This window comes from Lepidothrix coronata, unplaced genomic scaffold (assembly GCF_001604755.1).
Source record: "Lepidothrix coronata isolate B3197 unplaced genomic scaffold, Lepidothrix_coronata-1.0 Scaffold1, whole genome shotgun sequence".
Lineage (NCBI taxonomy): Eukaryota > Metazoa > Chordata > Aves > Passeriformes > Pipridae > Lepidothrix > Lepidothrix coronata.
The window spans coordinates 753,774-768,389 of record NW_016690181.1 but is presented as its reverse complement, the minus strand read 5'-3'; the positions used below and the strand labels follow the sequence as shown (position 1 = coordinate 768,389).

The window sequence follows — 14,616 nt, the reverse complement described above, 5'->3', positions numbered from 1 at the left end:
GCTATTCAGCTGCCATCACTTCAGAGTGACATCCCATGTCATGGAGTGCAGTTTAAAGGTGATTTATGAGCAGCTCAGCTACCTGTTAGCTGAAAATGTTAGAAAGGGTAGACTGCTGGGGAAAGCAAGTTATCAGCTGACTCAAGTTATGCCATCCACTTCTGAATTGTTTCTGCTTTTGCAGTTCATATTTATGCATGTCCTGCAATGTATCCAACAATGTATCCCTGGTGGACTGAGCATTAGCTTGAGGCAGAGATATTTGTGGGAAAGTTTTGCAGGTGGACGCTTAGCTGTCATAAGAGACTAACGTCTTCTGGTGCTAATTGCTGGGTTAATCACAAAGTGAGCTTCATCTGTACAGGTAAGAATACAGATAAGAAGCAATTGCTACTTTTAATGATAATTTGTTTTTCTGATGTTTAATGATTGGGAATGCCCCAACCCATCTTTCTTTGTCATCATTTCAAAACTTTCATCTGGGTTCTGACTGGCCGAAGGGCACAGGCAGGATCTGGATTTGCTCTGTTGCTTACAATTTTTGTGATGGTAAAGAAGCTTTGCTCTATAGACACACTTTGCCAGTCAGAACTATTGATTTTGATACAGATTTACACAGAAGACTATCTGTAGGTCACATCTTGAAGAATCACATTCATTTTAAGGTAAATAACTTCTTTTATTAGTAAAGAAAAATATGTCAGTAACACACCTTTATATGTGGCTTCTGTAAGGAGAACACAGGCTTAAAAGGTTTTTCCATAAATGATGTTGGGCCTGATCTTGAACTATTTGGTATTTAATAATAGCTTTTAAAGCCATAAAAAGTGAGCATAATATGTTATCAGTTTAATTGATACTGATTACTACTGTTTGACCATCATAAACTTTATTCATAATTTTGCTTCCTTATATGTCTGTGCCTTTTTTTCATCCTTAAGAGAAGAAATAAAATACTGAAATGCTTGTTGCAGACTGATTTTCCTTTTGTCTTTATTTTTTTAGTGACAGTTTCTTAAATCCAAGCTACATTTTGGTATAACTACTTATTTAATGTTTATAAATGACCTGAGCATATTGTAGATGAAAACTATCCTGTTGCTGTGCAGCATCATATCAGGATCACATCTTTCATTTTTTATTGCAGAACAGGTGAGGAAATTAGATGAAAAGACACCACTGAACAGTTAAAATGTGAATGTTGTTGTCATGGCCTGTAGTTGTTGTACATGCTTTGTCATGCAAAATTGTAATTCAAAACAGGAAAGATTGAAGGGTTTTTAAGTGAAGAATACTGATAATCTTGAAAGTATTTCTCTTACTGCTGTTTTTTCCACTTTGTCTAAAATATGCTGCGAGATTTGAAACACAGTTGTTAAATTTAAGTGATCTCTTATTTTGTCTTGTTTCCCACTAATGTGAATGGAAATTTGAAACATTTATTGAAAAGAAAACATTTAGAAAGAACTGAGATTATTGTAAATTAAGCTGCAGATTTGCAAAATCTCAAGATAACCAAAGGGATATTTTTGGAGCTCTGTGTAAGGCTTATTCCAGAGCTGCTGGATATAAGTAAAAAGTTTCTCATCCATTCAGGATATGGATGTTCCCTTCTGAAAATTTACAGCACTTGGTTGTTATCAGCCACTTATTAATGACTATAATATCAGTAAATCATCTGTTGTATTTCACTGTCCTGGAAATGAGAATTTGCAGAGATATTCACCTGTTTTCTCCAAGGAAAAGAAAAGTGATCAGTAAGCAGAAATGGCCTGGAAGGAATTAACGATGCCAGTTACTATATTCTTTAAGACTGTGCTTGCCCTTATTATCATGGGTGATAAAGTATTTTATTTGACATGTGAAACTTAGATGACAACTGTTTTGAGTCTCTGCTTAGCAGCTGTAGGATAACTGTGAGCATTGTCTTTTGGAGGGTGTTTAACAATTGATAGCTGGCAGGGCTGAGGCAGCTCAGCAAAACAGGCTTCAGATCAAAACTGCACACCAAGTTTCACCAGCGTAGCTGGTAGGCAGTGAAGTGGCTTCATACCATTTCTAAATGACTGACTCAGGGCATTTTGGGGAAAACATTTGTGCATCTTCTTAGGAAATGAGTACTTTGTGCAGCTTTCTGTGATGTGCCATGCAAGATAGTAGTAACAGGATACTCCTCTAGGCCACTTAGTGGGTACTGGCTTTACAAATACTGCAAATTGCATTAATTTAAGGTAGAATGGTAAATGAAAATTGACAGGAATAAATAGGCTGTATCTTAGTTCTGGCAAAAATGTTGGATATTTTAATTATAGCAATACATGACTAATTGGAGATATCAGGTCTACAACTCAAGGAGCTGTCCAAGTAAACTTGTGACACTATTTCTACAATTAGTCTTTTCTCACAGTTCCCAGCACTACTTTTTGGAAGCTGAAATGACATTACAGATTTATGCTTGGATGTCAGAGAAATGTAATCAGGATGCTGTTTTCTGGAACAGACTGGAAGAATTGTGGCTGAGGGTCTGCTGGTGATACTTGTATCACAGCTGATGACTCTAAGACTGAAGTGCACGCAGTAGGAGAGAGTTCAATTTTTAAAACCAATGCTCTCCAAAAATATGTTCCTGTTTAACTCCACTACCTGATTCTTTTATGTCCCTGTTCATTTTTGTGTGTGCCCCCTATGCAGCAAAGCTCCACCCTGCAATTAGAAAGTCATCTGTCATAATGAATTGTGACAGTGTTTTGTTGTTAGGAAGTCCTCTTTCTTGTCCTCTCTGTTGCTTTGAACATCTGATAATGTCTTCTGCTCCCTAGCCAATCTGCATCTTTCAAGAGCCTCCACTAATCTTTCACAAAAAGGAAAAAATCCCTGAACACCCAACTGTTATAGTTACCTGAATTGAATAGCAGTAACATTGTTTTCTTGCTAGTGCAGATATTACTAATTATGATCCTATAACTTTTATTACTATACATAGTTTCAAGATAAGAGGAGGTTTGAGGGTTGTCTGTGGTGGGCTTTTTGTTGGTTTGTTTTGGGGGGGTTGGGATTTTTTGTTGTTTTGGTTTTTTTTCTTAATTGGGCTGGTTTTTTCCCTTGCAGATTTTGGATGCGATTTTCCTGAACCACTTCCCATTCTTGAGAAACTCTAGAAGAGATAGGTTTTCTCCATCTTTTCTGTGATGCACTTTGATATGTAAAGCCCAATATCATGCTTCTACAGTGATTGCTGGTGGACAATGGATTTGCTACTCCTTGCCTTGAACATGGTTGATTTCTGCTGTTTCTTGTTAGTGGCACCATGAAGACAACATAAGCATATTCTTGTGGGGAGCACTTCTTGTGGGGAGGAGATTCTGCTGAAAGCAAGATAGTGATTGCTTTTTTTATTGCTTGAGGCAGTGGTGATATCAGAGGATGCCTCTCATACATATGAGGAAAGAGCAAATAAACTAACTTACAAGTATCTAATAAACAGAGGCTATGGTGAATCCAGCAGAGACAGAACACTTGAGCAAGTGGTTTTGCTTGGTATTTGAATATTTTTTCAATTGCTGCCTTTGTAGGTCATATGTATTCCTGTCTGTTCTACTGCAGATCTCAGTTAAACTATCCTCCTGCAGCTCATATCCTTTGCTTTCTCAGTCCACTGTGGCTTCAAGGAACCAGACAAGTCTCTGCAGGAGCAGGGGCAGGGGGAGATGAAGGAGGAGCATGCATTTGCAAGAGAGGAAAAATCATGCTTAGTTTATAGCAGGGGAGGGTTTTGAGGGTACTTGCAAAATGTCTGAGATGCATTGATGAAAGACATCCTTGCTGCCTGTTTGAACTGCTGCTCCCTGTTTTCTTCAGGCCAGCAATCTTGTGGCAGCATGAAGGTATGTGTTTCTGTTGACTAACAGAAATACACTAATAATGTGCAAATGCTCAGTGGACAATATACCAGTATAACCACACCCATATTTCTGCCTTGGAATACCACATCCTAGCTAGGGCTGTTGCTTTGAAATTGCATTTTATGCCCTATGTAGATATTGATAAATAGGTCTAGTTGTAGACTGTACTATGAGTACAAGGCTTTTGAGGTTCCTGTTGACAAGAAAAAAAAAATTAGCAGGTTTCTATTAAAAAAAGAGAAGGAGAGACAAAAAAGAGGAACATCCATAATGACATTTGTGGTGATAAACACACAGAGAGTAAGTGAATTAATTTTCCTTATAATGGCAAGTACATGCTATGTACTTTATAAGAGAACTAAGGAATAATCAGAGATCACAGAGATAAGCAGACCAGCTAGTTGGGATAGGTCACAACTTGGTATTGAAAGGCATCTGGAGGATTACCAAAATACTTCTGGAGTCCAGGCCTGGAAATCAGTATGATGCAACTTGCACACGAATTCAAGAAGAATAAAAACTGCACAGCAATTCACCAAATACACTGCACCATAACAGTGATGACAGGAAAAGCTCTGCAGCCTGGCTTGCACCAATGCAAACTGCCAGCACAGGCGGGAACGGAGTGTCAGTAAAGAAGGATTAAAGAGTAGAGGGACAGATAAGGTCATCAAGGTGCATAACTAAGTGGCTGCAGATTATTTGGTACATGCATGGCATATATATCTCGCATGTTTGTGTCTCCCACTATGATTGATTTATGTCTCCCTGCCCTTCTACCATTTATTTATGGGATGGAACAGGAATGAGTCCTCATGAGACAGAGTACCATGTGCTACCTGTGGAACCTGATGTTAGCAAATGCTTGCTTTTTGATTCCCCTGCTGGTCCTAGGTTTGAAACATACTGCATATGTAATTGCCATGGTACTGAGTCATTGCCACTAAAATCTGTTTGTGCTGAAAGCTCCTTGAATGATTGTAAGTGTCAAATGATTTGAAATGGGTTTTGAGATTGCTACTTGTAATATATCAGCTACTGAACCTCAGAAGTTCCTGGTTGATTAAGAGATGATTTTAAGGATGCTCTTCTACATATGCACATACATAAATGGATATATAAAAATTGCACATAAAAATAAGACATAATAGAAATATTCCAGAATCTTGCAAATCTTTATATACAATACACCACTAGTTATGAGTAGTTTCTTGATGTCAATGGGGCAAATAATATTTTCATATTATTAAATAGACTAATGATCAAATTCATTAACTTCTGTGTGCTTCAATAAAAAATTGGTCTACTCAGACTATTAAAGGAACAGACTGGATTGTCATCTGTAAAACTAATACCTAGTAAATAGCATTAATGTTATAAAAAGAAAAATATTCCAGCTCATTGTTTCAAATTCCAGTCTTTATTTCTGTTATTACACTAAATTCAACCAAGCTGTGACTTTACTCCACAGTACATGCTGTCAATATTTCTTTTTCTTTTGTTTGTTGGGACTCTGAGTGCTTCTAGGGGATTTCTCTGCCTGGGATCAAAGCCAACCTAAAGAAAGCACAGCTGGTTATCTTGGGGAAGAAGAGACAGAATAAGCTTTACTGGAAGTCACCTGCCAAAACAAGCCTCAGTGGTGGCTTCTGCCATATTTTCTTGGGAGCTGCTTTAAGCTAAGGCTCTTGGATGTGGCCTGTAGTAGCAGAGTGTGTTCCTTTAAGACGTGTTGCACTCTTGTAATGCATAATGAGAGGTAAATTCCAGAAAGAAATCTGCTATAGTAGTAGTCATCAAACCATTTAATGATTCTAGCATTAAAAATATGTATTAGAATTTAAAATATGCATATGCCCACTAGTTCTTCATAATTCTTGCCCACCATATTTTTCAGGAGTATTTCCACTGATCTGAAGTATTCTTGATCTTGCTGAGATCTATTAGTCCATGCACTTTTTCTGAAGTAGTAGTATTATTATTTATATTATCTAAATTTTAATGATAAATAGCTAAATAGAGCTAATTACTTTATAGTGCTTAACATTTTCAGAATTCTAATATAGAATACTATGTATATTAATTAGTTCATCTTCTAACAGTTCCTCTCACACAGTGGATAAGAAAATAAAATCTCTAAATACTTAAGAAATAATTAGATGAAGTTTGCAGCCAGCTTTTTAAAAAATTGTCTTATTTTAAGTGGTTTTTTGTTTGTTTGGCTGGTTGTTTTTTTAACGTCATCCTGCTTAAGGTTATTTGAACCTAATTTTCAGAAGAACTTGTGTCATTGTTCAGTCAGTTGAAGAGCAAGAAACATTTGGTATCCTATAATTGTATGTGTAGACTACTGACACTTAGATGAGAAGACATGTTGTAGTTTAGTACAATCTGCATTCCGAGCTCCTAAAATACAGGAAAAGTATAGTGTAACAGATGAGTTTACATGTGCACTTGAGCATTTGGAGCTAACCAAAACTCAGCTATTGAACCCCTCTGTGGCCTTCAGCTCACCACTTAGCTTCTTCAAATATTGTATTTTTCTCAGTTGCAATGAACAGTGAACAGTGTTACCACAGACTATTGTTTGTATACAAATAATGTGGGATTCTGGGAAAAGTGATAGCAAATGCAGAAAGGACTGTAAAGTTTTTAAGGCTTCACAAGCTAGCAAAATTAGGAAGAAAGGTCAATAGTTCTGTTTTTCAGCATGCCATATAATTTGATACTTCATAGATTCTTGCACTGTGTTTCTCACCCCAGTGTCTGAGCTTCTTTCAGCAGCATTTAAGCAACGTGAATAATTTTGTTTAACATGTGGTTTCTTCTCTAAACCACAGTGTCTCTCCCTTTCCCTCATGTAACAAAGGTATAATCCTGGTTCTCAGGGAGCCAGTTCATGATAGTGTGTGTGGACGTGTATATATTTGTATTTACACACACATGCTTTATAAGTAAATACATGTATTTTCTTCCTAAGTTGATCAAAGAAGCTGAATCTTGCTCAAGTTAGTGAAGTAAACTCAGTGTTTTAATTTTAAATTCAGATATGAAGAGTCAAATAAATGTGCCAGGTTTTTTTTTCATTTTGAAAACTCTTTTTGAAAAGGCAAACCTCTTCTTTCCGAACATTCTATCTCTGTCTGCATCAAGTTTCCCTAGAGAAGTTGTACCCTAGAATAATATTTCAAATGTAAATCTTGAGTAATTAATTTTAATTATGACAGAGATGGGAGATAGACATTGATACTGGGGAAATTCAAATTTCTCTGTAGTAAAGAGTAATTGATCTTGTATAAAAAACATTTTTATAAACATTTTCTTCTGCAATAATGCTGGAAAATGGTGGCTGTGAGGGAATGGGCTTCTTTGTATTTAGGCTGATGGTCTTCTAAATTGACAAATTCAAAACTAAAGCCCAACAAACCTGAAACACATACAATCACTTGTACTTCCTATGATAATTTTTCAAACTATTTTAGTATTTTTTAATTAAGTCTCCTCTTACATGAGATAAGGGGATTTGCTTCTTGAATCACACTATCACTCAGGTTGGAGGGGATTTTGGGAGGTCACCAGTTCAATCTGCTGCTGAAAGCAGGGTCAACACTGAAATCAGACTGCATTGCTCATTGCTTCACTATCCTCACTAGCTATTGAAATTTCCACTGTTTCAATTTATGATAATTGTCTTTCTCCCACTGTGTACCTCAACAAAGGGCCTTGTTTTGTCTTCTCTTGTAGGAAAAGATCTAATCTTGCAGCTACTAGAAGACTGGTGTTGTCTCTTTTACCTGTTCCTGCCACAGTAGACAACTCTGGCTTCCATCAGCCTCTCCTTTCATAGAACATCTGCCAGCACCTCAGCATCTTGGCTTCCTTCTGGCTCTAGTTTATCAACATCTTTTTTGTATTGGGGTGCCCAAAACTGGACACAGTATTTCAGATGCAGACTACTAAATGATGAGCAAAGGGGAATAGCCATTTCCCTTGACCTAGCTCTGCTTTTCTTTATCCAAGCCAGGATGCTGTGAGCCTTCACTGCTGGCTGGTGTTAACCCACTGTCCACCAGGATCCCCAGCTCTTATTCAGTGGTGCTGGGTGGCCTGTCAGTCCCAGCCTGTGCAATGGCAAAAGATTAGTCTGGTCAAAGTGCAGGGCTTTATATTAGTCTGTGTTGAACTTCGTGTGGTTCCTGTCAGTCCATTTTCTACCTTGTCTAGAGACAGCCCTGCCCTTGAGCATTGAGTATATTTATGGGATAAACATTGCAGCTATTCATTACTGGCTTATGCTGACATTAGTTTTTTAAAATAAATATCACATCCAATTTTAGAGGAAATTTCAGTGTGATTATGAGGTGGAAATTTTTGGCTTATCGGAATCTGAAACTCCTATTACAAAGGGTGTAAATACTTTCTTACTAGCTACAGAGGTTAAAACCTTCATTTTATACTGAATTTCAGCGAGAACTACTAGCTCCTTATTGTCTCCTATCATGCTGGAGCAATAGTTCAGCTTCTGAGGGCTAGAAAGAGGATGGGACCTTGGCTCTACTCTGACGTGGTGAAAAGAGTGCCACCTACTGAGCCTGTGGCCCAGTTTTGCAAATCTAAGTATGTAAAGCATAGTCTTTAATCCAAATTCTGACTCAGTGCAATCCAGTTTATTAATGATATGAGTTGATGCTGTTACACTACAAGATGTGTCTGTACAAGCCAAAGAAACCTGAGATTTTATATGCTGATAGCTAGGAAATCTTCCTTCCTCAATGTAGCAATAAAATAACGACGTAACAGGGAATGTGTATGTATTAAGTTTTGTTACTGTAAAACTGATGGAAGTGCAGCTGTCATGTAGCATCAGCAATTGCTGAGAAAAGGAGAAAGAAAAAGTAAACTGAAAAAGCATAGCAAAAGCTGCTACTGAAAAGAAGAAATTATGATGGCTGGTTCCAGAGAAGATGTAAGGACTGTGTAACGTGAGGAACAGTCTAGGAACTAGACTATACACCTAAGAGTGAGTGTATAATGGCAAAATTTTTACAAAACACTTCATAAAACTTTTATTGCTCAGTAAGATATCAGTAAGATAAAACAGTAACATACAGTTCTATAAACACCATGTTGTCTAAGTGTGCTGCTTCTATTTTAGGTCTATAAACTAGTTGGTGTACCTACCAGTTCACTTGTTTTTGTTCTTATCCTATTTGGTATGTTTAGGAAATACGACCATCCTTTCCTACAGATTTTGCACCTTATAGCGTGTTTCAGCTTTGTCCTTGTGGTTACTATGCTTTCTTTGGCTCAGCAGGATTCCTATCTACCTTATATGTTATTTAAGGGGCAATTATCAAAACCAACAACGTTAGAATGTCTCCCAGAGCAGGGCAGACAGCACACTCCCTGGCCTGCGCAATGTTAGCTTCTGTAGCCGGATGATGACGTTTCTGCCATTGTCTGCTGCTTTTACACGATTAAGTATTGTGAAACACAAGACACTGGTCATCATTTTGCTCCAACCTCCAAAGAGGTGAAGTACAACATGCATTTGTTCTGTCTGCAAGGAAGAGATACACTTTGCTGTAACAATATGATTTACAGTCGCAGAAGACTGGTGGTGTTTGTGTTTGTTGTTGTTGGTTTTGTTGGGTTTTTTCCCTCCAGTGAAAAGTAAGATAAGCAATTATAATCTTATCAATATCTGATGTGCTTCATGGGAGGCACTGATTGCCTAACATTTGTAACAGAGAGGAAATAACTCCAGCTTATGAAACCTGTCTTTTCAATCTTTACTAGGGCAAATTAAGAGAATGGGTTTTATGCCTTTGACTACAGCTAGTCATTATATGTTCAATTAATTATATTTGCTTTACATATTAGGTAATTTGTGAACACCTGTGAATATCCTTTTTGTACTGATTTATATAGTTATAGACCTATTGCTCCTGTCTATTCAGAAGTTTGGAAGAGCAAATGAATTAATGGTAATTCAAGAGTTTTCCTTGAAGGTTGAGGCAGTGTCTATTGAGACAATTGCATCAAATGATACCCATGGTTAAGAAAGAAAAAAAGCTTTACCAGTAGTAGCCGTGGCTACTGTTTTGCTCTTTACCTCCATGTGTCTCTCACTGTTATTCTCTGCACTGTGACAGGAAAAGATTGGGTGTGGTAATTAGACTACTGACCTGGGACTCGTCAGAGAAACCTGGTTATGCATCTGATATGTTCTGTAGTCATGGGCAAGTCACTTCTCTGGGCTTCTGTTTCCACACATCTTGAGCTTCCCTGGTAAAAAGTTCTGCAGGAACTATTGAGAAAGCAATGCAAACTACAGTAAGCAGTGCAAAAATTACTTCTGTATTTCACTCTATAGAGCAATATATGCTGGAAGGGAAACTGCCCTGCTGGTCTGGAAAAAAAAAAAAAAAAGAAAGCAGCTATGCTACTGTGTGCACTGAATGATATGAGTCTGGATGAAGGTAAACACGTGGCAATGTGCACGTTAGAGAAAAATGTTTTGCATTTTCGTGTTGCTTGGCACATTTCACTGAATGTGAGTATAATCTGTGAATGCTGTCTAAAGGTCATTTTATAATCTAAAAGTTTCATCGATTGTGAACAAACTCGAATAGCAGAGCAGTCTACAGAGGGAGCAATGACAAAGCAGCTTCTTTATTTCCTGCCTTAGTAGGGTAGAGTAGCATGCCTGTATTAGCCAGCACACTGTGTTTTTTATTCTCGGACCAAGGCAACAGAGGAAGCCATATTCCAGTAGACGAGCTGAACATTTTTAGAAACCTCAGTAGTATGTGTTCTTGTGAAAGTACATTTCAGGTGTTTGGTAAAATAGCCGACAGTATAGACATGACCTGAGGATTTGCATTAGACAAAAATCCTTTCTCCCTTCTCAGTTTTTCCGCTTTTTCTTCTGAAAAAGCTGTGAAAAAAGGGCCCAAAAGGGGGAAACAGAAAAACATGTTTTCCTCCGGTACAAATGCTTCCTTAAAAACGAAAGGTGTTAGCTTGTTTTTCTTTAGACAGAAAAGCCATGAAGCCTAACTTTGCTGGGGAGGCCGGCACTGAACTCGCGGCATCAGAGCGGCGCGTTCCGCCAGGTGTTGGACACGGCAGTATTTTGCAGGGCTTGGCTTCCAAATCAGTGCTGCAAACTCTCTGCCCGCCCCTCACTCGTTGGGGTTTTCCCCTCCTTCCCTGCCAGCAGCCACAGCCGAGCGCAGAAGGTCAAGCCGAGATGTGTGCACAAGGGCAGGGGGCCCAGGCCGGTGCCGGGCAGAGGCACTGAGAGCCCGCGGGGAGCTGCGCCCGGGGGGAGGAGGAGGAGGAGGAGGGCGGGAGGAGGAGGAGGAGTTGAGGAGCCCGGGCCCGGGAGCCTCCCCGCTTACCGCACTAGGAAGTGACGCTTTCCCTGAGTCCCGGAGAGAAAGAAACAAAGTTTGTTTTTTTTTCCCTCTTTCTGCGCCCCCGCCCCCCTTTCCGAACAGGCGCCCCGCGTCCCTCGCGGCGCCCGCCGTGCCTCGCTGCGCAGGTGAGCCAGCACGTTCTCTTTCTTCCCTCTCCTGTTTTCCGCGCCTTTATTTTTTTTTTTAATTCGCACGATTTGCTTCCGTTTTCCTGCCATTTTGGAGAGAGGGGTGACTTTCCTGGGGCTTTTCTTTTGAGGGTGGTGGTGCGTGCTTTGTGTGTGGGTGCTGGGTGCAGGATGAGGAGCAGAAGTACCTGTGGAGGTGATGAGGGCGGCTGGCTCCGCGCCCGAGCCGCGCAGCCCCGCGGGGCCGGGGCAGCGGCACTGCCGGCCCGCCTGCTGCGGGGGGCCGTGCTCGGCTGCTGAGCCATCGCCTCCCGCCTTGCCGAGAGTTGTTACGAACGCTCCGGAGGGGTTTCTGCGCGGCTGCCTGGCTGCGGCAGGGCGTTCGGGATGTGTCCGTGTCCGGGTGAGCTGCCTGCGGATGGTACTTTGGGGGACTGGTTTGGGTCGGGGGGAGGTTCCCTTTGCTCGCTGCGTGCCGGAGCCGGGGCAGCCCGGCGTGTTTGGCGGCCCTGGGCGCTGCGGGGGAGCCGCCGAGCCTCGGCCAGCGCCGAGCGAGCAGCGTGGCCGGGGTTGGATCGCTCTGCTGGGCTTTACTCAGTGGAGGGGGATGGGGAGGAATTTGTTAGATAATTTCTGAAAATCCCGTGCTCGCCAGTGTACAGCTCTTTTTCTGGCAGCAACTGCAAAGGACTGATTCGTTGCAGTTTAGCACTAAAAGCTAACAATACACCTACGCGCGTATGTGAGAGTCTTATATAATACTTACGGGGTTTTTTTTAAACAGGCATAAGCAGGATTTATTTTTGGTTTGTAAAGTCTTGTGTGGTTGCAGCTTGCAGAATTAGCGAAACATTCCGTTTGCTCGACGGAGATTTACTTTCCATCTTCTTTAAAACAGCTTAATTTTTTATAATAATTTGATTTCATTCCGACTACGTGTTTTGAGCGCAGTGTAAAGGCCATCTGTACTGGAGCAAGCAGTTAAGGGAGGGGAAGAGAGAAAAGAATTGTCCTAATGCGGACACTGATATTAGGTTGTTTAGAGGGCGAGACTGCAGTTCCAAACAGCAACAGCAGCAGCTTTATGACTGTGTGTAATTACAGAGTGATTGCATAGGGCAGCATTGTTGGGACGAATACGTATACACAGGCTATTGTGCAAGATTTCTGTACCGAACAAAACCTAGTTTTGCATTGCAAATGCTAAAGAGAACGTATTCTGCATTGAACTGCCACGTTCCTCTTTAACTTCATCGGAGAATTAGAAGGGGAGGTGGGGAGAAGTGGAGCAAGGCTGATCATAGAAGTCACAGACCTGAAATACTCAGCAGAAATGCCGCGAGTAGTCTCTGAAATCACAGCAGACAGAAACTGAAAGCTCGTTGAATCTGCGGGTTCATGTTTCTAAAGTGATTATGCAGCAAGTGAAAATGAAGCAGGCTCGCTAACGCTCCTGCAGGTTTAGTGTAATTCTTGCTCTGGTCTGATTTCTTGTGTGCCTGTGTTAAAATAAGCAACTGCAGTTCAGCTAGCTTCCTTGGAAATGGAGGGAAGAGCATTGAGGAGAGTTTCTGTGTCAGGCCACAAAAAATCAGAGCTTGAAAGGAAGTACACTTAGAGCATGCTTCTTCAACTTTAACTAGAGTTCCATCTTGTTCAGTGATCTTGCAGGCAGCGTTGACTGAGGGGATAGTAAGAAGCATTGGGAATGTGTGCCACTGACACTGTACTAGTAAGTGTTTTAGGTAAGACTTTGAAAGACTGACATAGTTATGCCAAAGTTCTTGTGGGTGCAACTTAAGGTCGCTAAGATTTGTTTTTCAGAGGTGCTGATTATCTGTTATTTATATCATCTTAGTTTTGGAAGTACTTGAAATTAAGGAAATAGCAGATCTGAAAGATTTCAGATCTGGTACTCAGAAATTGGCCTTTCTAATATTAGAGACGTTTTTCTAGAAATGTTGTCTTTGGCCATCACTGCTGATGTCTTAAGTGCGACAAAGGCTTGTGAAGTGTTTTGAGTATTGTGATGGAAAGTACTATAAATATGGAAAGCTGCTTTAAAATTACTTGATGTTCAACTAGCATATATTTTAGCTATACACACAGATCATCTTATTATTGGTAGTTTCCTCAGGTTGTTAATGAAATACTTCATGTAAAATGTATGTGGCTTTGTTAATGAAGAATATACAGATGTACTGATGGTGTTTGTTGTTTTGTTTGTTTGTTTGTTTTTTAGCAAGTGGCTAATGATCTACAGGACAAGGCCTGTCACTTGACAAGCTTTCATAGTGATCCTTCTGTAATTTTACTGGAGCATTTTCATACAAAGTGCATATGTTAATCTGTGTGTTACTGTGGTGTTCTACCTGTAGATTTTTCTTGGGATTGTACTTCATGTCTTGACTGACTTGTCAATCTATCTTATACTGAGTGTTTTAACGTCAAAATTACCTCTGGAGTAAAACAGGAATAGTGCTTAAAGATTCCTTGGATCATTTGTGGTAGTGATACAATGTAGTCATTCCTTATGCTAAGTCTGCTTTTCACAACCTGTGTGGTAGGAGAGAAAGTTTTAGGCCAGGATTCCTCAGGCTTGTATACTAAGGAGTAGGTAACTTGCATGTCCTTGAGTCGTCCTGTGGTACTCAGTGGAATTAGTCAGAGATATATATACATTTGTGTGCATGTTAGCAAAACAGAGGCATAGCCGTGCTGGCCTTTAACCCATCAAGGTGCATGGGAGTAGCTGTAATATGAAATGGTGAGAGCTGTAGCACAGTACAAGCATTTTGAGAATCTGCATAGACATTCCAGATATTGGTTATGTTTTTGCATTTTCACTCTTACTGTCACCTGTCAGTGGTGGCTGCAGAACTGCAGGAGATATTTTCAAACCTGTCATCCCTTCCATGACATGTTCTGTTGAGCTGCTGAGCTATCCCTTAAGTTGCCCCTGATGGAGGACCTGCAGCCTTTCTTTGGAAATGGGCACCTTGGTGATGATGGTACAGCAGTGTGTGTGTGGGGAGGTGTGTCCAGGCCTGTAAGGAGACAAGAGTGACTGTCATGAATCAGAATGGGAGTCTGCCTAGCCTGTGGCCTGGTTTCCAAAGGTGGACATGTTTCCTATATGCTTAGCAGTTCTTGAGTTTCTAC

The 14,616-nt window shown here is 40.3% G+C and overlaps 1 protein-coding gene across 2 annotated transcripts in view; it reads left to right on the top strand.

Annotated features, from left to right (window-relative positions):
- Positions 1-11,331: 11,331 nt before the first annotated feature.
- The window catches only part of ELMSAN1 (ELM2 and Myb/SANT domain containing 1), a 52,903-nt gene continuing 49,618 nt past the window's right edge, over positions 11,332-14,616 (top strand). The window contains exon 1 of one of the 2 annotated variants that reach the window (XM_017808682.1): positions 11,332-11,451. The gene's annotated coding sequence lies outside the window, so the exon portion shown is untranslated. Of the gene's footprint in view, positions 11,452-11,761; positions 11,858-14,616 lie in introns of those variants that run through there. The other variant, XM_017808690.1, reaches the window with a different exon arrangement.